Source organism: Jaculus jaculus, chromosome 1, assembly GCF_020740685.1.
Source record: "Jaculus jaculus isolate mJacJac1 chromosome 1, mJacJac1.mat.Y.cur, whole genome shotgun sequence".
Taxonomy (NCBI): domain Eukaryota; kingdom Metazoa; phylum Chordata; class Mammalia; order Rodentia; family Dipodidae; genus Jaculus; species Jaculus jaculus.
This window is the reverse complement of record NC_059102.1, coordinates 209,170,675-209,197,127: the sequence shown is the minus strand read 5'-3', so window position 1 is coordinate 209,197,127 and position 26,453 is coordinate 209,170,675. Positions and strand designations below refer to the sequence as shown.

The 26,453-nt window shown below is 40.4% G+C and overlaps 1 protein-coding gene across 3 annotated transcripts in view; it reads left to right on the top strand.

Moving 5' to 3' along the window:
• The window catches only part of Mtus1 (microtubule associated scaffold protein 1), a 177,519-nt gene that overhangs the window by 55,593 nt on the left and 95,473 nt on the right, over positions 1-26,453 (top strand). The window lies entirely within an intron of this gene.

Here is a 26,453-nt window from a genome sequence, read left to right as displayed (position 1 = left end):
ACACAGCCCTTTTCTCAGAGTAGTGCAGAGCCTGTGAGGGCGAGTGTCACATGCATGACCTAACTTCCAGGATATTCAGCAGCAGGTGGGTGTAACTGTACAGTTGGCTAGTTGTCACAAATATGAATTAGTTTAAAAATTGGGTGTGATGATGCTTGTCATCTATCACTTGGTATGGTGGTTTAAATGCCACAGACTCCAGCATTTTATTAAGATTGAGGTTACAACTTGAGCCTCCAGCAGGTGGAGCCCTTCTAGGGAAGAGGTATGTCATAGGTGTGTAAAGAAGACTTGGCAGTTGCTGCTTGCTGCTGCTGGCATCTGTTTCTCTGCTAAGGAGGCTGAAGTGAGCCTTTTCCACCATTGATGGTGTTCCCCTGGATTCTGTAAGCCCGAAAAAACCCTTGCCATAAGCTGCTTCTAGGTGGGTGTTTGTCCAGTAATGTGAAGGTAACTGCAACATGTGGGAAGATGAGGCAGGAGCACTGAAAGTTTAAGACCAACTTGAGCTACAAAGCAAGATCTTGTCTCATATACCTTTAATCTCAGCACTTGGGACACAGAAGCAGAGGATTGCTGTGAGTTGAAGGTCAGCCTGGGACCACAGAGTGAGTTTCGGGATAGCCTTGGATAGAATGAGACCCCTCCTTGAACTATTCCCCCACCCCACCCCCGCAAATTAAAGAAATCATCAGGTACTTCATATTACTTCAGTATGTTACAATAGCAAGTTCATTATGTACCCTTACCATATGTGAAGAGAGTTTTTTTTTTTCCCCTGAAAGATGCAAATTTACTGCAAAGCAAAATTTTTCAGAGATAACCCTATAAGCAATTAAAAAGTTAAATTTTCCTAATATGAACTTGTATTTACATTGACTTGTATTTTGGATGCTATAGTTTTAAAGTTGTGTTAGGCTGAAATTTGAAAGATTCAAGAATGGCTATTAAGTGCCATTAAGCTTGGCAGATGTACAGATTTCTTTGTGTATGAATCAGAATACCAAGTGGGAATTCAGTCCTGTTTGATGGAGACTAAGACAGAAAGCCTGCTAGTCATTCGAGTGGTCTGAGAGTGCTGTGCAGGGAACACCCTCTACTTCTCCAGGTACAGCTTTGAGAAAATTAAAGGCATGCCAGATAGATTGATCCTTTATAAAAATAGTGATTACTACTGACTGTTCTTAAGAAAATGTGCCTCTGATGTATCATGTCCACATCTGTGAGAACATTTCGTAGATCCTAATAAAGCCCTCTAAATTCCAGAGAATCTTGTTAACTGCACTACTATTTAGTAGTTTTAGGTTTTATTCTCCAATTCTGTCACAAAGGTACTGATGTGAGAGGCCTATAATTTACACAGCTGTGCTATAAGTTGTCTATTTAGATTCATGGCAAATGTCAGGGACATCCAACATTAGGGAGCAAACCCCAAAAGATGTATGAATGGAAGAAGAGTGATTCATAACTCATTTGTAGCCCTAAGGGGCTTGTTGTAGTCAGGTTTGCATTGCTGACAGAAATCACCCGACCAAGAGCAGCTTATGGGGGGGGGGTGGAGTTTATTTTGGCTTACAGACTGAGGGGAAACTTCATGATGTCAGGGAAAATGCTGACATGAGAAAAGGGTGGACATCACCCCTCCTCCCACATCAGGTGGACAAGAGCAATAGGAGAATGTGCAAAACACTGGCATGGGGAAACTGGCCATAGGATCCATGAAACCGCTCCCAACAATACACTGCTTCCAATAATACACTGCCTCCAGGAGGCTTTAATTTCTAATTGCCATCATCTGGGGATACTAGCATTCAGATACCCAAGTTTATAGGGGACACCTGAATCAATCCCCATAGTGTTGAATGGGAAGAAGAATTGAACCCCTTCAGTTCTTCAGTTCGGAGAGAAGCAGAAGAGATGCTAAAAGCCCTGGGAGAAGCAGTCATCCTTGTTCTGCAAGACAAATTTTCAAGGCTATGAAAGCAAATAAAAGTTAAACTTTTATAATATGAACTTTCATTTATGCTGGCTTGTATTTTGGAAGTTGTAGAGTTGTATTAAGCTGAAATTTGAGAGCTTCAAAAAATTGGGAGTCAAGGCATAAAGGAGTAAGACCACCGCTGTGGTCCTCACTCTGCCTGCAAGAGGCTAGGGAGCGCCTCTGGCTTGGTTGGAATGTGGTGCTGTGGTCCCTGGCATCCTGGCCTATAGCTAGGAGACCTATATTCTTGTTCCACTCTGGTAGCACTGGGCTTCCTGGGCAATCATTTCCCATCAGGGGTCATCACACCTATCAAGTACAAGGGTTTGGTAAGTTTAGGCTCTGTCAGCTTTTACAAGGACAGTGTGGAGCTCAGTTAATTTTCTGAACAATGGCTGCTGGTATGATTGAGCAACATGGTACTTGAAGAACTATGTCCATATACATTTTAGAGATATGGTCAGTACCCAGGGTATGTTTTTTTCTTGTTTTGTTTTTTTCAAGGTGGATCTTGTCTAGCCCAGGCTGACCTGGAATTCACTCTGTAGTCTCAGGATGGCCTCATGGCAATCTCCTATCTCATCCTCCCAAGCACTAGGGTTGAAGGTGTGTGTCACTATGCCCAGCTCCAGGGTATATTTTGAAAGACAGAATTATTTTATGGAGATGATTGGTCCTACCAAACTGCAAAGCATTTTTTAAGTGCTTTTGCCATGAGCTATGATGGATGTTGTGTCTTAAAAAGAGAGGATCTGTTTAAATGAGAAGACAAGGAAAGGTACTGAGCTTTTATTACCCCATGTTAGTGAACTTAGTAAGTAGTTGTGTACTTAAATTTTCAGTGTGAGTTAGAAACTAAATTATATTGTACACGTGGCTTTCTCTTTGTATTCTATCTCTGTGTTTATCTCTCTCTCTCTCTTTCTCTCCCCCGTGTGTGTGTGAGTGTGTGTGTGTGTGTGTGTGTGTGTGTATGTGTGTGTGTGTAGAGCTGGCTGGCTCAGTACTTACTATAGAGACCTAGGGACCAGGCTGGCCTTGAATTTTTGGCAATCCCGCTCCCTCTGCCTCCCGAGTGCTGGAATCACAGGTGCTTACCACAATGGCCAGTTACATGGTTGTTTTCTACATATGAATGGAACTAAAGTCCATGTTAATAGAAACATGGTGTGGTGGTTTGAATACATTGCCCTCAATATATTCAGTTTTTTATTGTTTGCAGTTTGCATCTGCATCCTACTGGCTGGCAGCGGGTGTCACTGGGTAGATCTTAAGGTGTGGTGGTGGGTTTCAGATTTCAATCTAAAGATATGCAAAATGTAACTAGCTGGAATTCCTGAAGCGTGCTGTGGCTTTTGTCTTTTAGGCTTGTACTTTTCTCTCTCTCTGTTTGGTCCTGTGAAGGCAGGCCAGCTTCTTCTGCCATTTATGGAACTTCCCCTGGGTCTGTAGGCTTCAATAAATATCCTGTCCTCTGTAACTGTACATGGTCTGGAAGTTCATCTCAGTGAACCTGAAGCTGTCTGCCACACATGGATTTCAATTTGAGTTATTTGAATGTTTAACTGACGATTTTAGACTGAAAGCATCACTCCAAATTATGATGTGGGCATACTAATTTCCAGTGTGGCTTACATTTATTTATTTATTTTTAATGAAATCTTCCATAATTATAGACAATAACCAATGATGATTCCCTTCCTCCCTCCACTTTACCCTTTGTAACTCCACTCTCCATCATAACCTTTACTCCTCTCAATTAGTCTCTCTTTTATTTTGATCTTATCATCTTTTCCTCCTATTATGATCGTCTTATGTACGTAGTATCAGGCACTGTGAGGTCATGGATATCCAGACCATTTTGTGTCTGAAGGAGTGCATTGTAAGGAGTCCTACCCTTCCTTTGGCTCTTACATTCTTTCCACCACCTCTTTCTGCAATGGATCCTGAGCCTTGGAAGGTGTGATAGAGATGTTTCAGTGTTGAGTACTCCTCTGTCACTTCTCAGCATCATGGTGCCTTCTGAGTCATCCCAATGTCACTGCTATCTGAAAAGAGAAGCTTCTTTAACCCAAAGTGAGAGTAGCATTAAGATATAGGTATGAACATTAACAGAAGTGTTTACTGGGCAGTTTGGTGAGCATAGTAAATACATTTAGCCAGACAGCAGCAGACATTACACTCCTAGGCCTCATGACTATCCCTCTTGTAGGTTTTCAGTATCAGGATGTATTCCCTCCCATGGAGTAGGCCTCCAGTCCATATAGAGTGGTTGGTTTCCCCCATAACAGGCATGCACCCATTGACTCATTTGGCCTGGCTGGCCAAATTTAAGACGTGTGGTGTCCATTGTTGAGTATCTCCACTGGTGATCTCTCTCTCTCCCATGAAACTACATACAGCATAGCTTTTTCCAGCTTTCTGTTACCTGGCCTACATTTTCAGCTCAGCTCCAGCAGGATTTCTCAGTGACCTTTCAGCCCAAGAATTTGGTGTCTTCAGCAATAGGGTCTTACCATCTATTCCTGGTGGGAAACTAAGAACCTCAGCAATGGCCAGGGACTTCTCTGGCCAACAACTCACTGGAAGGTATCTCATCCCTGGAACTGAAAATTTTCTAGCAACAGTCTATGACTTTTGGGTGTTCCATTGTCCAAAAAAGTAGGTTTACATATGACTTACTCACACCCTCTTAGATTTTGATTAGCACTCCCCCTACCTTTCCTTTACTCAATATCTTCCCCTGACTTCACTTAGGCCTTTCCACCCCTAGTAATCTGTTGTTCTACTTACATATATATAATACCATCCTCTTAAGTCCCCTATTTCCTATTCCCTTTATATCCCCTTTCTAGTTTATTGGCCTCTGCTTCTGCTTACATAGAAGTCCAATCATTTCTAGCCTAGGATCCACATATGAGAGAGAACATGTGACATTTGGCTTTCTGGGCCTGGGTTACCTCACTAAGTATATCCTTCCCAGATCCATTTTCCTGCAAATTTCATAATTTGATTTTTCTTTACTGCTGAGCAGAACTCCATTGTATAAATGTGTCACATCTTCATTATCCACTCATCAGCTGGGGGACATCTAGGCTGGTTCCATTTCCTAGCTATTGTGAATAGAGTGGCAATAAACATAGTTGAGCAAGTATCTCTAAGGTAGTGAGATAAATCCTTAGGATATATGCCTAGGAGTGTTATAGCTGGGTCATATGGTAAATCTGTTTTTAGCTGTCTCAGGAACCTCCACACTGATATCCACAATGGCTTTGCCAGATTACATTCCCACCAGTAGTGTAGAAGGGTTCCCCTTTTTCTCCACATCCTCACCAGCATTTATTGCCATTTGTTTTCATGATGGTAGCCATGCTGACAGGAGTGAGATGGAATGTCAAAGTAGTTTTAATTTGCATTTCTCTGATGGATAGGGATGTAGAACATATTTTTAGATGTTTATATGCCATCTTTGTTTCTTTTGAGAACTGTCTATTTAGATGTATAGTTATTTTCTAATTGGGTTGATTTCTTGTTTAGTTTCTTGAGTTCTTTTGATACCTTGGATATTAATCCTCTGTCAGATATCTAGCTGGCAAAAATTTTCTCCCATTCTGTAGTATGCCTCTTTGCTGTATTCATAGGGTCCTTTGCTGTACAAAAGCTTTGTGGTTTTGTGAGGTCCCTGCAGTTGATTAGTAGTTTTATTTCCTGAGCAACTGGGGTTATATTCAGAAAGTCTTTGCCAATGCCCATATGTTGAAGGGCTTCCCTTACTTTTTCTTCTAGTAGATTCAGAGTTTTGCATCTAATATTAAGGTCCTTGATACATTTGGACTTAATTCTTATACATGGAGAGAGAGAGAGAAGTATCTATTTTCATCCTTCTATAGATACATACCAAGTTTTCCCAGCACCATTTGCTGAAGAGACTGTCTTTTCTCCAGTGAGTAGTTTTGGCATTTTTGTCAAAGATCAGTTGGCTGTAGTTACAAAGACTTACATCTGGGTCCTCTATTCTGTTCCATTGATCTATGTGTCTGTTTTTGTGCCAGTACCATGCTGTTTTTGTTACTGTGGCTCTGTAATATAGGTTAAAATCAGGTATGGTGATACCACCAATCTTATTTTGTTGCTCAAAATTGTTTTAGATATTTGAATTCTTTTTTTTGGCCTGGTTTTTTGAGGTAGGGTTTCACTCTATCACAGGATGACCTGAAATTCACTGTGTAGTCTCAGAGTGGCCTCAAACTAACATCAATCCTCCTACCTCAGCCTCCTGAATGCTGGAATCAAAGGCATGCACCACCATGCCTGGCTCACCATTGGAATTTTGATGGGGATTGCATTAAATGTGTATATTGCTTTTGGTAAGATTGGCATTTTCACAACATTGATTCTTCTAATCCAAGAACAAGGGATGTCTTTCCGTTTCCTTGTGTCTTCTGCAATTTCTGTCTTGAGTATGTAAAAGTTTTCATTGTAGGCATCCTTCACTTCCTTGGTTAGGTTTATTCCAAGGTACTCTTTTTATGCAATTGTGAATGGGAGTGATTCTTTGATTTCATCCTTACATGTTGTTAGCATATAGGAAGGCTACTTATTTCTGTGTGCTTATTTTGTATCTTGCTATATTGCTGTAAGTGTTTATCAGCTCTAACAGTTTTCTGGTAGTGTCTTTAGGGTCCTTTATGTATAGAATCTTATCATCTGCAAATGATAACTTATGTTTAGAGTTAGGGCCTATGACAAATGATAAAGATTAAGTGATTCATAGAGGTGGGACCCTAAACCACTGGAGGCCTGGAGTTGTCCCTTAGTAAAAGGTGGCCATGTTGAAACCATGAAGAAACCCTCAATGGGAACCAAATAAGTTGATTTGACCTTAATCTTGGACATCTTGGTATCTAGAACTATAAGAAAATAAATTCCTGTGGCTTAAACTGTTTACTCTGTGATGCTTGTTATAGTGGCCTGAGGTAGACATAAGACTAACTTGATTATGCTATATTATGTTTTAAAATTAATAAATAGGGGCTTAATTGGCAAAGTGCTTGCCTTGTATTCATGAGGACCTACCTGAGCACCTGTATAAAAGCCAGCCATGGTGGCACATACCTATAATCCCAGCACTGGAGAGGCAGAGATAGAACGATCTCCAGAACTCACTAGGCAGCCAATCTAACCTAATTGGTGAGCTCCAGGCCAAAGAGACAGTATCCCAAAGAGAGGTAGATGGTGTACCTAAGGGTGACACTTAAGGTTGTCCTCTGATCTCCATTTGAACATGCACATATATGCATGCATACCAAACACATATGCACAACCAAAAAAAAAAAAATGAAGTAACAACTGATTTGTTTTGATGTTCCCAAATTGAGAGGTGTTTGTTATGGGAGATGGAAATGTAATACTCCTGAGTTAAAGGTAAAACAGAAAACTCCAGGAGCAAAAACAGTGTGCCTTTAGATCACTGAGAGCCTCTTGCTGTTTATTATACAAAGGAGTGTTTGTGTATTCAAAATTGGAACCGAATGGATATCCATTGCACTCCTACAAAGCTACTATGCTGAAAGGTAAGCAGCAGGAATGTTCCAGCCAGCACAGGGTTTTCAATAATTCCTTCCAAAAAACTTAGTAGAAAGTCAGACCCAGAGTTAAAATATCATTTTTTAAAAGCTTTAGATAGAGTGAGTATGAGAAAGAATTGCAATTCAATCCATTGGAGCACTTATATTTGTCAAAATATGGAAATTTACATGAAGCCAGGTTATATTTTAACAAGCTATTCGCTAAGTATTTTACTTCCTTGGTGCATGAGGGTGTTTTTTGTTTGTTTTGTTTTAATTTAGGTTTGTGTGTGTGTTTATGTCTGCAGTAGTGGGGATTGAATTGTCAGACAGACACTTGTGTATGCTAAGAAAATGTTCTGCCACTAGCATATATCTCCAGCCCCTGAAGTGTGCATTTTTTAATGTACTCAATTAAATTTGATGAGATCATGTGGGAAATTTTTTCTAATAATAATTATGCCAGTGATAGCAGCTCACTCAATTAAGTGTACACCAAGTTCTAGGCTCTGTCTTAACCATTTCACCTCCTGGTTCACATTATCTTTCCAATAATTTGTTGAGGCTTGTTCCAATCTTTTAAGTTAGGGAACCTACACAGGAGTGTTAATAATTTGTCTGAGGCTGTGCAGCTGGGAAGTGTAGAGGAGAGACTCAGACAGGCAGTCCCTGGAGCCCAAGCTCTTAGCCTCACGTTTGTCTCAAGAAGCACTATGAGACCACTACTGGTTTTGAACAAACTAAAATGTCTTATGCTCAGCTGACTGCTTTAGAAACTGTGGCCCTTATCAGGCCCTTAACTTACAGCTCTCTGTCAATTTCCCATAGTGTAAATAATTTTGCATGATTATTGAAGAATAATGCTGCCAAATAAATGTTCTAGTCAGCACATGGTGACAATTCAGGCATCTTCAGAGATCCCTTCAAGGGCCAGGCTGGACCAGGTAGGATTACAAAATAGAACAGAACACCCTACCCACTGTGCCCTGGGATCCTTTATCCTACCTGGGAAGGGCTGATGCCCCTTTATGCCCCAGCCACAAAGGGATGTAGGAGGCCCTGGGGTGAAGAAAGACCACAGGGAAGACGTGGGTTTTCCTTTTATTCTAGAGAACAAGGAATAACATTTCCAAACAGTAAACCTTTGCTCTTATTAATCTTCTTTCCTTTTTACTTCTGACCTTTATATGCACTTTAATCCTTTTTAATTGAAAATTTTAATACATGAATATGCTATAAGTTGATCCTATTTTTCTCCCTTGGTTAATAAATTCCTCCCCAAGTAGTAGAACCTCTGTGATGTGTATGTGTAATGACTTGTCTATTGTTGTGGGTTTGCTCTTTTTCACTCAGTTGTGCAACTTCTTTGTTTGTAGAAACTTAAGTTTTCTTATTTATTTTGCATTAAAGGGAATTAAAAGACTTTCTAAATTATCAATTATAGAATCAGGTGTTAAAATGCAATTTTCACATCTATATACATTAGTTATTAAAAACTAAATTACCACCCAAGTTATTCTAAAAGCTATCCTTAATAGATGTTTTTATATTGGAATATACTTGAAACATGTATTTAGGGTGTGTCTCAGGATTGCAGTATTACAGGATTAATTGTAGCTAATGGGTCGCAGTGTTGCAATGTGCCAGGCACTGTCCTAAGTGCTTTTAAATGCAAAGTTTCTCTGATTTCTCTCAATGAGAAGTGCCATGAGTATTTGAGCATTTGAAAGCCCAAGCAACTTCCCTAAAGTTCCATGGCTGATATTGGATGAGGATGGGGGAATGGTTCAGGCAGTTTGTCTCTTACACATGTTGCAGTCCCAACACACTCACTTCTTCATTGATGGCAGTAGTACATTATTCACTATAGGGCATGTAAGCTGGCCACTATCCAGTGAGTGCTTTTTTGTGTTGGGAACTTTTCCTAGGGCTGGGTATGAAGACATGCACACACACACAAAAATTACAAATTTCAGGAGCTGGTTGAGGTCACATACCTCTAATCCTGGTGCTCAGGATATGGTGGTGGGAAGATTATAATTTCCAGGCCAGCCTAGGCCTAGCATCAAGCCGTGTCTTACCAGCCCTCCTCCCTGAGAGAGAAGTGGGGAGGGGGGAAAAGGAGAGATAGAGATATTGATTTTGCCCAGGGAAGCTTAAGTTTATTCTAATGAGTAAAGTCAGAACATAAACTAAGTAAATGAAATGTTTAGTACATAAGTTGATGATAAGTGCTTAGGAGAAAAAGAAAGCAGTTAATGGAATTACTTTATGAATAGAGTGGTTAAGAATGATTTTATTGTCAGGGTGACATTTAATAAACACCTGAAAGAGGGAAGCACTTGGGTGTCAGGCTCAGGGATTTCTCAGACAGGGAATAGCCAGTCAAGAGACCCAGAGTGGGGCAGTGTGGGGGGTACTGAAGAACGGTTGGCTGCCTCGTGGGTACTTGAGGGATGATGAGAGGTTGGGAAGAGGAGATGAAACTAGACAACTAGGCCCTATAGGCACATGGAAGGCAGGTATCTTCTCTCTCTTCTTAACATTGCCATAGTGAATTCTTAATCTTCTAGACATTTGCCACAGTTCTCACTTAGTAGTAATTCTGGAGAAGATTGCTTTATAGCAAAACTCGTAGAATATGCTTAACATGTCACTATACAGTGTCTTACCCATCCAAGATAGCTTGGAGTACCTGACATATGTTGGCTAGTACCCTAGATTCTGAGATCACAAACATGACTAAACAAATATACTCTTCTGAGAAGCTCTGGAGTCCAAGGGACAGGTGGCAAGGGTGACTAAGCAGACCCCTGCAGTCTCTCCATTCCCCAGATCCCAGGTGAGCATCCTCCTGGCCTCTGATACTTTGTGTACTATGCTATATGGTAATTTTCTTAAGTGTCTGACAAACTGGAATCCATAGGATGGTATCCAGGTTTCCAGTTGTCAGAGCTGTGTACCTGTTCCATAGTGGTTATTTAAAATGCTGTCAACTTGATTTGATTGAAGACCTGTACCAAGCACTGGGTATCCACAGTAAAAGGAAGGATATCAGTTTAGCCTAAGGGGAAACTAGAGAAAAGTGGAGACATTGGAACTAGTCTTGACATGTGCTCACAGAACTTTGCCTGTGGACAAGGTTGTGGGCATTGTCCAGGATACTGATGTAGAGTTCTGAAGGATCAGTGTGGATGATGAGCATGCCTGGGTTACAACATGCATTGCAACCTGACAGAGGAGCCTCTGCCTCAAGGCAGAGGACTCAGATCAGTTCTAGCAGTCTAGAAACAACTTCTAAGAGTCCTATACATTTTGGAGACCAGAAGTAGAGCTCATGTTTTTTATTTTGAACTGCCTGGTCAGTTTGCTTGGTTCAAAATGGTCCCAAATGTGACCCAATATCGAATAAGCAAGTACACCTCTGAAATCAAAGGAAGGCAGCTGTGTATACATGGAGATGTACTTGGACATTGGGTAGGTCTAAAGATGGAGATGCAGATTCATGTTTTCCACTCCCTTTTATGAGCATAGGTGATGCCTTTGCCTTTCCAAGCAAGTTTGTGCAGATTTTGATTGTTCATTTTGGTTATCTTAAGAAAGGTCTCAATGAACTTATTGTTCAAGAAGTTCTACCTATGAACTTGGCTTCTAATGAGCCTGTTTTGTTTTTTTTTAAACCAGGGCCTTCATGTATGCCAATAATATGCACCACCACTGAGCTACACCCCAGCCTCTTTCTACATTCTTAACTGTATTCTCAACATGAGTGCCAGATGTAAATAAATTTGCTGATAAACATAGGAAGACCCTGCTCATCTTTGTATGGTAGGATGAGGGAAGAATGCAATTATCTCCATGTCTTTGTATATTACACTCTGAATTGTAAATGTTCCCGCAGTTGTGGGACATTGTTTCCCAGGCCTGTGACTAAGGATATTATTTTTGTTGAATCTCCTCCCAAAGCAGCAGATATTCTGTGAAAGTACTCACAGAGACAGGTACTGACAGCTCCATTGTTCACACCAGGCTTCTTTATGATTCAAGGCATCATGAGAACCTCAGTTTGTGGGATGTCCTGGTTTCTCTGTCAAAGTGCCCCTCTTAAGACTCATAGTGTTTTTGTTGTGACTCACTTGCATGCAGCAGCTTATCCTTGAATCTAAGCAAGTGGTGATGGTCATACCAAATAGCTTCTTATGCCCTATTAGGAAAAAATTATTGTGGAGAATTCAAGAATGTGAAACTCTAAAGGCACATGTCACAATATATAAATGTAGAATGTAACTGACTCTGTTCTGGAAGGTAATTCATTTTACAGATGGTTTGAGGGTGACTGGTTATATAAGTCATTCTGGATACTGGGGAATTATGGGGTGAGCTGAACATGGTTCTTGTCCTCAGGGTCTTACTAGCCAAATTGGGAATAATGATAATGAGCTCTTGTCATTGCATCTGGTTTTATGGTAGTAAAACGGTAGAACCACAAACTGTGGGATTTGAAAAGTTGGCTTACATCCCTTCTATAGCATGGGTAATTCTGTAAGAATCTGAAGTACTCTTATATAGGTTCAAGGCCAGTCTGGATTTAGAGTTGATGCTTTCTGAACTTTAAGACTCCAAGGAAGCTGAGAATGATGGCTCATACATTTAATTGCAATACTTGGGAAGTAGAGGCAGAAAAGTTCTGTGAGGCCTGTCTGGGCTACAGAATGAGACCCTATCTCAAATAACCAAAACTTAAAAAAAAACACAAAAAAAAACTAGCTTTCTGAGATGTGGTTTTGAGTGTAGTGGAGCTTCTATCCATTTCTGTTCCTGACTCACTGCAGTTCACTTTTGCTGAGAAACAAGTCAGTCAGGAAGCCACACCACAGCTATGGCCTGTAAAGACACACCAGAAAGACACCTGTAGAACCCAGTGTGGCCATTCACCCAATCTTGATCACCCTCCCCAGCTGCATTGTGAAGTCTCTGAAGAAGGCATGTGATGACATGCTCAGAAACTCCAAGGACAAGAACCTCAACGTGAAAGGACCGGTTCTCATGCCCAACACTGAGGAAATTCTATAAGGAAATCACCTGTGGTGAAGGTTCAAGACTTGAGAATCTGTATTGATTTACACAGTCCTTCTGAGATTGTTAAGCAGATTATCTCCATCAGCCAGAAACAGAGGTTGATATCACTATTGCAGATGCCAAAGTCAATTATTTTAATGAACTGACTTATTCAGTTGAAAAAAAAGCCAAGCAACTAAACAATCAAAAAAAAAAAAAGGATACATATGTATTAAGGTATTTTTTTGAAGTTGGATAGTGGGCTGGAGAGATGGCTCAGTGATTAAAAGCACCTGCTTACAAAGTCTGACAACCTACATTCAATTCCCCAGTACCCACATAAAGCCAGATAAACAAAGTCGTGCGTGTATCTGGAGTTTGTTTGCAAAGGTAGTAGGCCCTGGCATGCCTGTACAAACTTTCTCTTTCTCTCAAATAAGTAAAAAAAATATATATATTTTCTTTTTAAAAAGAAGTTGAGTAGAGTTCTAGGAAGATTGGAGAGAAGGTAGTGTGAGGATGAGAATGAGGCAGGGCAGATGGTGGACATAGGGAGGGGCAGGTGGTCAAGTAGGTCTCAGTAGCTTTGTGTTCTGGCAGTCAACAAGAGGACTTGGGATAAGCAGAGCACAGGTCTGTAAGAAGAAACATGGGGCATTGTTTCATGTGAGAGCGACGTTATTCTGTTCCTTGACTTTATCAGTGTATAGTTTCTCAGTTTTCTGCTCTCCTCAGACTAACAGACTGTTTTAAAAGGATAGCATTTTAAGTGAAAAGTCAAAGGGGAAAAATCCACCCCTGATCTTACCACCACTAAATAACTTCTTCCTCTAGCCCAGGCTGACCTGGAATTCATTCTAGTTCAGGCTGATTTCGACCTAATGCCCCATGTAATCTAAGCCTCTTGAGTGCATGAACTATAACTTCTGGCTCCAAATAACTTTAAAATTGTTTTTATGTCTTATTTAAGAGAGAGAAAGAGAGAGAGAGAGAGAGAGAGGGAGGGAGAGAGAGATAGGTAGGTAAATAGAAGGAGAGAGAATGGGAACGCCAGGGCTTCCAGCCACTGCAAATGAACTCCAGACACATGTGCCACCTTTTGCCTCTGGCTTACGTGGGTCTTGGGGAATCCAATCTGGGTCCTTAGCCTTCAAAGGCAAGTACCTTAACCACTAAGTCATCTCCCCATCCCTCCAAATAACTTTGAATATCAGAATCTATAACTATCCAGTACTTTTTGTATATTATCACATGCATATGTTGCACATATTTACTCTTAGAACTTCCACATTGAATAATCAATATTCACTTAGTTAGTGGATTGAATCCTCATTGTTTTTGTTAAAAGGTATCATGTGCATATGCTGTGTTATCTAAGATGCCTAAATTTTTCTTATAGCATGGTTATTTTGTGTGTGTGCTTTCTTGTGCATATATATGAAAGACAGAGGACAATCTTATTGTCATTCCTCAGGTGCTGTCCACCTGTTCTCCTTTGCTGAAACAAGATTCCTCATTGGTTTGGAACTCACCAAGTAGGCTAGACCAGCTGGCCAGTAAGGCTAAGGGATCCACCTGCCTGCACCTCCCCAGCACTGGAATCACAAATGTGCACCACCATGCTGGCTTCTCTCTCTCTCTCTCTCTAGTGTAGGTTCTGGGGATAAAACTCAAGTCCTTATGCATGCTATCTGAGCTGTCTCCTCAGCCCTGTAACATGGTTTTAAAAACCTCCATTTTGTCATATGCATGTGCTGGTAGTCTGTTTTATGTTGTGTTACTGTAACAGAATATCACAGAATAGATAATTTTTAAACAACAGAAATTGATTTGGCTTACAACCTGGAAATTAGGAAGTCTGAGAACATGGTGGTGTTATACTGTGGAAGGTGGCAGAAAGGCAAGAAAGTATGAGAGATATATAGGAGAGTTGGTTAAACTCATTTTTATTGCAATCCCACTTACAAAACATTAATATATTACTGAGTGCAGAGCCGCCAAACCTAATCCCCTCTTACTTATTAGGCTCCACCTCCCAACACTTTTCATCAGGAGTTAAGTTTCAAACACATGTATGCTAAGGGGCATATTTGCACCATAGCAGCTATGGTTTATTTCTTCTTTTTATTTTATTTTATTTATTTGAAAGTACGAGAGGGGGCGGGGGGCATATAGATAGAGAGAATGGGTGCACCAAGGCCTCCCACCACTGCAAACGAACTCCAGCTGCATGCGCCACCTTATGCATCTGGCTTATGTGGGTACTGGAGAATTGAGCCTTGAACAGGGGTCCTTAGACCTCACAGGCAAGCGCTTAACTGCTAAGCCATCTCTCCAGCCCGATTTATTTCTTTAGATTGGTTATAAACATTGAGGTGGTTTTAGGTCATTCCCCCTACTATATTAAACAACTCGACATAGAACTTTGTACAGGAGTGCACAAACTGGTCAGGTTAATTCCTGGGCACATTCCTGTAGATGGACTCAAAGGGTGTGGGCATCATAAGCATTTTCTGACAAACTTTGCCAAGCTGCTGTTCAGAAACAACAGGCAAGTCTGTGCTCCTACTCTGAGTATGTTAAGATGTTTTCCAAAGCTCTTGCCAGTATTTTGGTGTTTTGAATTCTCTTTCCAAGTTTAAGAAGGTATAAAAATTATTTTAATTGGCATATGCCTGGCACTCATATATTTGGTAATACATGTATGTTTATTGTCACATGCTGGGTTGTAACAGTGACAAGGTCAAAATAGGCTGTTCTTGAAGTTATATCATGGTGATATAGTGAGAGGCTATGCAGTGTGTAGTCTGCTTAGTAGTGGTGATGATGTAAAAAGAGGAGAAAAACTGCAAAGCAGAGGAGGATATGAAATTTGGATTTTGTGCATGTGTAAAGCCTGTGAGTAAAGGTCTGAGAGAGTAAGCCATATGAATCTCCAGATGAAAACAAACTGAGGTAACTACAGGAGGGAAAGACCTAACTGGAGCTTGAGAATGTTTTCTAGAAATCAAAGGAATAAGTAGGAATGAAGGGGATAGCGACAGTTCAGAATGTAGAGCCAGCTCATGGATAGCCTTGAAAATCATGATGATAAACTTTGACAGGATCTCTCTGAGGAATGTGTTGAGAAGAGCTGAATATGAATGAGCTAGGGAACAGATCAATGAGGAGGGAGTTGGTATTGCTGTAATGACATCATAAGTTCGTGGCATTTTGGACCACGGTTGTGGCAGATTCTAGATAATGTGCTGATGGGAAAGCTGAGGGGTGAGCAACAGGTGGAAGGTGCCTTTTAACTGAGATAGAAAGGATAATGGAGACACAGATGTTGGGGGTGTATATAAGGAATTCAGTTACAGTGATGTTTAGTTGAGGTAAGTAGTCGATATGTAAAAGATCGGGAGCAGAAAGGATAAAATGGGCTGTATAAATTGCTTAGCAGTGAAGTGTGCTTCCTGCATGAGCATGATGGCCTGAGGGGGCCTGAGACCATCTGAGTTTGAACTGCCAGTTCCCTCATCTACAACTGGGTGTGGACACATGCATCTGTAGGACCAGAGAATTGTCTAGCATGAGAAACAGCAAGTTCTGGTATCAGTTCTCAAAATGAGAACTGGCAGAACAGTGATAAAACAGAACACCCAGTGTTCTCCAGCCACCACAGTAAGTGCACCCATGGTAGGCGAACACATGGAGCACTGAAAGGGCACATACACATGTGTACACACACACACCCCAAAAGTCTAAAATGGATAGAAGTCTGGTGTAGATAGCAGTCTGCATGAATTTATAAAGCCACCAGATTGGATGTGGTCGCCACAACAGAAAGTTAAGCAGGTCAAAGGCCCTCCTAAGCTGAAAGGAGTGAGGGATGAGGACGACTCATGAAGGAGATCAAGAAGGAACATGCAAGTGTGGGAAGTCATTCAACAGTAGGATCCTAGAAACCTTCCAAGAAGAAAGGAGATGTCTGTAAGCTATATCAAATGCTGCTGATGGGAAAATAGGGCAGTTTAGAGTGCAGTTTGCAGCAGGCAGAAAGAAAATTCAGTCAACTGGCTTAAAACTACTTAACAGGAAGTGTAAAGCTGGGCCATTTCAGGTTTGAGGTGATTGAATAATGTCATTTTAAGCCTTCTTGTTTCTTGTCCTTCCCAACCCTCCTTGCTCAGCATGTTGTATTTTCTCGGTGACAAAAAGCGGTTAAAATATGGTCGCCAAGAGTTCTACAAACCACAACCTCTCCCTACCAATGTCAAACACTGGAAGCCAAGGACAGTGTCCCAGAGGAGGGCTTTCTCCTCAAGTGCCTCAGTGTGTTTATGGGGAGGGCGTCTTTGACAGTCCTTGGGCATTCTCATTCTCAGATCTCATTGGCATAGGCTGGAGCACATGTCACCCCCAACATCATGAGAGTTGGAAGCAAGTATTTGACTTTTTAAAATTTTCTCTATGAGCAATGGAGATGGGAAACGGAAATGACAGTTGAGTCAACAGGAAAGGAGTTTAACACAGGTTATAATATTTTAAAAATTATACTGATTTTATTTACTTTTTAGGGATTTTGCTCATATATATTTTAAAGGCCATGATTCTTTCTGATTTGGTATTGTCATTGTTCTCAGTGTCACTATATGTCACTATATGCCTTTTGATTTTATATGTGACTTTTTATTTGTTAATTTTTATGTGATCAAATATAATTTCAATTTCTTTGTGTACACATAAAAAGCCCTCCACAAAGACCTCAATTTATCTTTTTATGCGTTCATTTTAAATTTTCTGCATCTTTAATTGATTTTCATGTTTTTTGGTGACTAGTTAGAGCAGGGTGCTGACACATGTGCTGTTTACCATGTACTGTTCTAAGCATCTGACGATTGTCATGTCATTTAATGCTAACAAGCATCTATGCAGTAATACAACTATAATCATTCTTTCTTACATAGAGGAAATAGTGCAGAGAGGGTAAATAATCTACTCCTAGAGCGCGTGGTGGAGGTTGGTTTGAACCTGTGTTGTCTGCTCTAGATTGTCTGCTTTTAGTCACTACACCACAGTGTTTCTCAGATTTTATTTTGCAACTTAAATATATGAATAATACAAATAAATATTTTCCTTAATTCAGTTGATCTTATCCTGAATTTATAAGCTTTATACATCAGATTATTAATCTGTTCATTCAGCTTTATACCAATTAAGACAGAATGTTTTATTTATTTTTAGAGATAGAGAGTAGTTGATTGAGAACTCTGCAAGGTAGCAGTGGGCTGGGTAGTAACTAGAGTACTACCAGTAGCCAGAATGTTTGTTTGATTTATTTTTGTTGTTTAAAAGTAGTTTTGTTTATTTGCAAAGAGAGAGAGAAGTGGAGAGAGATATAAAAAGAGAGAGAAAGTGCAGGGGGAATAGGCAATCAGGGTCTCTGGTTGCTTCACACAAACTCCTGATGAATGCACCACTCTGTATATCTGGCTTTATGTGGGTACTGGGGAATCAAACCTGGGATGGCAGGCTTTCCAAGTAAGCACCCTTAACTGCTGACCCATCTCCCCAGCCTGTTTTATTTATTTTTATTTTTTAATATTTATTTGAGAGAGAGAGAGGGCATGCTAGGGCTTTTTGACACTGCACATGAACTCCAGATGCTTGTCCACTGTGTACATCTGGCCTTATGTGGATACTGGGGAATTGAACTTGGGCTGGTAAGCTTTGCAAGCAAGTACTGAGCTATCTCCCCAACCCATTGTTTTACTTTTTTTTTTTTTTGCTTTTTTTAACATGAAAACTATAGTAAAATTTACATTATATATTGAATTTTCAATTATAATGATTTTAATGTTTTATTGGCATATGTTATTATGATGATTTTATACACATAGATAATTATCTTGATCATATTTCTCCCATTATCCTCTGCTGTCCTCCTTTCTCTCCCACTGATCCCCTTCCTCTTCCCAACTAGCCTCCCTTTCTGCTTTCATGTCTGTTTGTTCTGGTGATCCTGTGAGTTTAATTAAAGTTGCTTACAAAAGCATGGGTGAGGATTACTTATAGGAACATTGGCAACTTACCCAGGGTGCACCACTGAAGAGCCTTTAGATTTGTTGTTTTTGAGGTGGGATCTCACTCTAGCCCAGGCTGAGCTGGAATTCACTTTGTAGTCTCAGGGTGGCCTCAAACTCACAATGATCCTCCTACCTCTGCTTCCTGAGTGCTGGGATTTAAGGCATGTGCCACCATGCCTGGCTCCTTTTAACCATTTTTCAATGTATAGATTTTGTGGCACTAAGTACATTTAGTGTTGAGCAGCCACCACCACCATCTATATCCCATTGGTGTGCCCTCACTGGCATCTGTGTGCATAAACCTTATTCTCCAACTCTCCCTTTCTGCCAGCCCCTGGCAACCATCCTTCTTCTGTCGTTATAAGTTTGCCTGTGTCAGGGATCTCATAGAAGGTGAATCATGTCATGTTTGTCCTTTTGTGACTGTCTTATGTAACTTAGCATCATGTCAAGGTTCGTTTATATTTTGGTGACTGTCAGATTTTTCTTCTTTTTAAATATTTTATTTACTTGAAAGAGAGAATGAGAATGAGTATATGGGCACTCCAGGGCCTCCAGCCACTGCAAACAAACTCCAGATACATGCACCACTTTGTGCATCTGGCTTTACATGGGTACTGGAGATTAGAACCTGGGCCCATTGGCTTCAAAGGCAAGCACCTTAACTGGTAAGACAGCCCATATTTTTCTTTCTAAAGCTGAATACTAGTCAAATGTAGATAAATATGTGCCACATTTTGACAAAGTTTCTCCCCATTCCCACTTTGTGGCTTCCACGTTTGGGCTACTAGGATGATGTACATGGGTTTACATGTTTCTTCAAGTCTTGGCTCTCACCTGTTCTAGGTGTATATTCAGTCATGGAATTGCTTGATCATATGGCAAAACTACATTTAATTTTTTGATGAATCACCATGCTATTTTCCACAGTTGCTATTCCACTTGACATTCTCATCAGCAAGGCACAAAGGCTGTCATTTCTCTGTGTACTTGCCAACATTTATTATAGTACTTTGTACTAAGCCACCTAGTGTGTCTCATTGTGGTTTTGATTTGCACTTCCTCTCATGACTGAGAATGTTGAGCATCATTCATCTTTGTGTGTGCCTGCTGGTTATTTCTATTTCATTTTTGGAGAAATCTCTTGTTCAGGTCCTTTGACTATTTTCAAATTTAATTGTTTGGTTTATTTGTTGTTGAATTGTAGTCATCTCATTATTTTTCTCTTTCAGAATTTTGAAGCTGGTTGCATCTTAATTATCAAAAATTGTTAAATCCAGTTCCTTTAAAAGCCATCTTATGTAGGTTATGATCAAAATATCATTAAACTAAAGTACCAGGTCAGGGGGAAAATTAACATATATTGATTCAAATCCTTTTTTACAAATGTGTAGAAACAGTATGTATACATTTGTCAGTGTACCTCCTTTTGTTGCTAAAGGATCATTTTTTATTTTTTTCTGTGTGTGTGTGTGCATGTGCACGTGTGCTGTTAATACTGATATTTTATAAACAACCTATGAGGTTTATTTGAAGAATCTCTATGTAGTATGATACTCTTCCAATGAAGATGATTTCTTAGCCAGATGCATTATTGAGATATGCATCAGTGAAAGCAGAAAGCATTTAGTCTATTAGGGTTAATTGGGAGTAAAATGCAACCATTGTTTTGGCTATATGTAATTTATTGCTGCCATAACTTACTACTATTATTTGCTTATTGATTTTGGTAAATGTAATTTTATAATTCGTATTATTGTAGAGAATTACTACCAAGGTCATTTTATGCAGTTTCACGTAAAGAACCGTAGCTATAATTATAGCTATGAACATGTTCTTATCTTTGGTAATTGAACTCTATTTAATTAGCATTTTATCTTCCTGACTCCAGAGCTGAATGGCCCTGCCACTTCTTGCTTGCCTTATTGTGTGCGTTTTGATGTGTGTGTGGGTGCATGTGTGTTTGGAATCCAGAGGACTATCTCAGGTGCCACTTCTCAGGCACTATTTACAGTTTTGAAACAGGATCTGTAATTTATTGAACTTGCCAACTAGGCTATATTGGCTGGTCACTGAGTGTTAGGTATCCTCTTTTCTCCACAATCCCAGTGCTGGTATTACAAGCGTGGGCCTCTATGCTTGGGTTTTTAACGTGGGTTCTGGGGATTGCACTCAAGTCCTCATGCTTGCAAGTAAGTACTTAACTGACTGAGCTATTTCCCCAGCCCGTGCATTCCTAATTAAGATATGTGTCACAAAGTGACCTCAGTTACCTGCTTTCATTGTCTGGTTAAAATCCCCGTTCTTCTAGCCCTGGCAGGTGTGCCATCCTCCTAACTTGTGCTGATTTTAGTTCTATGCCATGTGACCAATTTCTCACACAAATACTAAGAATCTACAATGCTTCTCTATTCATCCTCTCACCATACTCACCCCCCAAAATTAATGTTTAAAATTCCTCACCTAGCATTTAATACCATGTCCCTCCCAATTGTATAATGCCTAGCTTTCCTTCTTCATTGGTTTTCCCTACAACATATGTTCCCACTAAGCAATGCGAACTACAGAGCATGATATCTTATTATAATGAAACACAATACCTGTTCTAATACTTTGCAGGTTTCCCCACAGACACTTGATAATGATCACTATAGCAAGATGTCTGGAGTTTCTGACACTGATACCATATACACTTGAGCTTTGTGATTACTTGCACTTGTCTTTCAGAGTAAGCAACTAAACATTACTGTAACACACCCATCCATATGAATTGGTTGTTCATATCTTGTGTTATTATTATTATTGTTTGTTTGTTGAGGCAGAGTTTCATTCTAGGCCAGAATGACCTGGAATTTGCTCTGTAGCCCAGGCTCACTTTAAATTCATGGCAAGTTGCCTACCTCCGCCTCCTAAGTACTGGGATTAAAGGTGTGAACTACCATGTCTGACTTTGCCCAGATCTTTCTCTGAGGTAGGGTCTTGCTCTATCCCAGGCTGACCTGGAATTCACTAGTCTATTCACAGTGATCCTCCTACCTTAGCCTCCTAGGTACTGGGATTAAAGGCATGCACCACCATACCTGGCCCTTGTCTAGATCCTTAAAAATTTTTTTTTGTTTATTCTTACTTATTTGAGAATGACACACAGAGAGAAAGAGGCAGAGAGAGAAAGAGAGAGAATGGGCGCACCAGGGCTTCCAGCCACTGCAAAGGAACTCCAGATGCGTGTGCCCCCTTGTGCATCTGGCTAATGTGGGTCCTTGGGGAACTGAGCCTCGAACCGGGGTCCTTAGGCTTCACAGGAAAGCTCTTACCTACTAAGCCATCTCTCTAGCACTTGTCTAGATTTTTTTTAAAGGTGATGTCTGTCTTCTAATATAAGGTAACACTGTAGTTAATGTGTTGTGCGTGTATGTACTCAAGTAACTTCATCTCCAAAACTCATACATTTGATTACATGTAAAGAATGGCTGGTCATTATTCTCAGTATTGAAGAGTCTTATGGAAAATATGTTAAAGCTAAGTTAACTTAGTGTAGTTGCTAGATCAGAGATGGAAAATTGCTTTGGCTGGCAGATGTTTTTGTGGTTCTGGCAATTGTGCTGGTTCCTTTAAGGTGTGGCACTTGCAGTGTGAGACTCACATTCTTTCCTAAACTGTTTGAAAGAACAGAAGAGGCAGGAACTAACCTCACACCAGGTAGTTGTGAAGGCCTGAGCATTTTCTCTTGAAGAATGCTCATTTAATAGGGGCATCAGTCAGGAGTTAATTTAATAGGAGCACCAGTTAGGAGTTAATTCTTTGGCTTAAAGTTCCAGCTCTAGGAAGCAATTCTGTTAAGCTATCTTAAGACTTTTCCAGTAGTCAAGTGACTATCTGTAATAGCCATATAAAAGTAATAATGACAATGTTGACTCCTTTGTTTTTTCCATAGTAAGATAAAGGGGCTTGAAGAAATGCTGTTCCTTGCAGTTGGTCTGGAGTCAAAATGATTACTGGAATCTACTTTATCCATTCAATTTATCCTTTCTTGGTTTTCTGATCTATTTGGTCTTAGGTATCTTTTATTTGATTAAATTTGGTCCCATTGCCTTTTTGTGCATGTTGCTAAGTGTGTGGTGGTGGCAGCTCCTGTGTGAGTGTGTATGCATTTGTGTGTGTGTGTGTGTGGAGGACAGATGTTGATGTTGGGTGTCTTCCTCGACTACTCTCTTTTTTGAGGCACAGTCTCTTGCTTGAGCCCACAGTTTGCTGATTCAGCTAGTCTAGTTAGCCAGCTTGCCCTGGGGGTTTCACTATCTACACTTCCTTTGTTCTGGGATTGTGGGTGGCCGCCATGCCCACTTGAAATTTACATATAGTGTTGGAGATCCAAACTCCAGTTCTAATCCTTGCTTAGCAAGTATGTTATTCATTAAACCAGCTCCTCATAAACTCTCCAAGCAAGCATCTTTAACTGATGAGCTTTTATTTCTTTATGTGAGAGAGTGAATGAATGAGGGAAGGAAAGAAGGAGAATGAACCCATTAGGGCCTTTTGCCATTGCAAATGAACTCCAGACACATGCACCACTTTGTGCATCTGGCTTTATATGGATGCTAGGGAAGTGAATCCAGGCCAGCATGCTTTGAAACAAGTACCTTTAACTGCTGAGCCATCTGAAGGAGTTAGAAAATTTCTTTTATTGAGGAAGTCATTAAGATTTCTCCTGGAGCCAGGAGTCTGTCCACCAGAGATCACAAAACTGATCCTTGTCCCAATCTCAGAAGAAAGCAGTTTGCTGACTATGTCTTCTGGGGAGCTTGACACCTGCTGGATATCTGGCTGGCTGTCTCAGGAGAAAGAAGTCGCTTCCATCGCTCATTAATCTCTCTCTTTCCCCCTTTTTGCCAGCACAACCCAATCTTTTGAGATGCCCTCCACCCTGCAAAAAGCTACATGGACACTTCATGTTTCCATTCCCAAGACTGCTGAAATGTGATTGTGTCTCTCTGCTACCTCACAGGAGAACAGTCCTCCCTGCCAGAGATGTCTACCTGCTTCTTCCCTTCAAACTGGCCTCTCTCAAACTTTTTTCTTACATCACCTCCCCTGCCTTCCACATCAATGTTAATATTTATTAGTTATCTTTAGATAGTCATCATCTAACTGGTCATCATCAAAGGAAAAGTTCACTTTTGTCCTTGAGCAGTCGAACAGTCCTATTTCAAGTTTTAGTGATTATTTCTCAGTCACTTCTGACTAACAATTTGATTGCATTTGTTTCCCAATATCCCACCTCTTATGGTTATTACTGCTTTTTTCAAGTCTGTTTTCCTTCTCTCTTTCTTTTACCTTCCTTCTCCACTTCCTCCATTTTCCTTCCTTTTGCTCTCTTGTGTTTTATTTTGGCTCCCCCTCTCCTAGCACGGATCTACCCTCTTAACAGTTTTCCAGTGTGTAACAATGTTGTTAAACATGGGCATTATGTTGTACAGTGCATCTCTATAATCTGCTCATCTTGCGTAACTGAAATCTTATACCATTGAGAATCCCCCTATTTCTGTCTCTAAATTTTCTGGCAAGCATCATGCTACTTAATTTCTGTGAAAGAAGGTATACATTGCCCTTTGTTTTACCTAGTCTTTCATTTGGACTTTGAGTTTTGCAAGGCATTTTATTTTTTACAGACCTTTCTGTTGTATACAGTATTTTTCCCAAGGTCCTTCTCCTAGTACGAGTGTGTGTGTGTGTGTGGGGGGGGGGGGTGTTACTGGACATCAAACCTGATGCCTTTTGCATGCTAGACAAACACTCTACCACTGAACTATGTCCTCATAAATTAGTTGACTAATGGACATATATTTCAAACCCAGGAAACTCCCTGTTCTCATATAAGACAAAGGATAAATGTTATTTCTAGATTTTTTTGCAAAAAAATGATTATTAGAATCAAAACAAATCTGTTGCCTACATATGTCTGTGCTAAATGTATGAGCTTTAAAACATTACTGAGGTCCCCTAAAATTTCTGCGAGGACATCTTACATCTTTGTTTTTTGCTTCTGGGTTGAGTTGCATGGCATGCAGTTGCAAGAATCACCTTCTCAGGACAGCCGGTCAAAGAACCAAAAGAGTTCACTGTGTAAGAATTGGATGCTCAGGCAGCACAGTGTCCCGTTTTGACCAATATTGGCATGGATTTCTTTCTATAGTGCTGATGATCTATATGCATCCCTGTAACATATAACTACTTTAGGTTAGTTTTACCATCAAATTAAATATTAGGATGATTGGTGAAACAATTGAAGATCTTTGCTATGCACTCACTGTTGGTCCATCCTACTGTTGGAACTTCCTCCTGGTGGGAATATGGCTCAACTTTGAATGTGTTTTCTTCCCACCTAGCTCTTCTTCCTCTGTGATGTTGCTCTTCTGTGGCACAGCAGGGGGCATTAGACAGGTGGTTAGGCACTAGGACTTACTGCCACTATGTCGACATGTGGTTTAAACTAGCTGTCAACTCATCTAAGTCATTTTTATAAAGCAAGAATGTAATAGTCATACATTACCAATAGCATAAGAGCTACCAGGGAGCCAGACACAGTTGTACAGCATGTTTGTGGTCCCAGGACACTGGCAGCTGAGGTAAGAGGACCGTTTGAGTCCAAACATTGGAGACTAGTTTGGGCACTTAGCACCATTTCCAAAAAATAAAAATAAAAAAGCTAACATTTTGATGAAATAAGCATTATACTTTCACTACTCATGCCCCTTATCAAGAGCAATGATGGGGCAGGGAAGAGTTGCCATCAGTGGGAAGGAAGAGCTGAATGGATGGGACAAGGAAACCAGTGAACATGCAATAGAGCAGGTCAGGGGAATGATGATTGAACCTGGCATGAGCTTGCTTCTGGGCTGGGTGTCTGTGGGAGTGAGCAATGGCTTAGGTGTTCTCTAACAACCCCAAGGACACCAAGCAGTGTCTGCCTCGCTGTGATGCTTCAGAAGCCATGCCAGGAAACATGCCTTTCCAATGAACCCATGCACTTTCAGAACTTGTTGGGTCTTGACTGCATTGTAGCTGTGGGCCAGAAAGTTTGGTCTGTTACTTGCTCAACCTTGCTTTTTGTTTGTAGTGAGGACTCAGTTGGTATGTTCTGCTAAACAGGCCACAGTTTGGTAAATTTATATTATAAAAAGTTTGGCTTTTCTATTCCTCTAAAAAGCAAGTAAAACTGATGAAACTACAAAGCAAAGGTCAAATGGGTATTTGGATAACTCTTATTTGCTAACTATTGTAAGGGATGAAAAGACTGGTTCCCTTCATGTAAATAATCCACTGAAGAGCTAAATTGGCTTGTAAGAGGTGATGGGTTGGATGCCTCAATGCAGATGGCAAGAGAACATGTTATTAATATTTCTTATTCACTCTTGATGTTTACTAGTCCCATCTTGCCAGCCCTATTTCAGCTCACTTGCTTCCTGCTGCCTGCTATGGCAAGAATGATCCCTAGCCTCTTCCCTACCATCCTTTCCTGCTAGCATAAAGCTTCTCAAGACTGTGAGGCACAATAAACCCTTTCCTCCAGTCAGCTACTTTTGGTTGGGTACTTTGTCCCAGCAATGTGAAGGTATTTCCCAGAGCATTGAAAGAAAACTGATCTGACCAACATCTGTGAAGGTTCATTTCACACTTCATACTCTGTAAGATCTAATGAACAAGCCTGAATTAAGTATACTTCCTGCTTTCATGGATCTTAGATACTAGTCCAACATACATATGGAAGTAAATGCACAT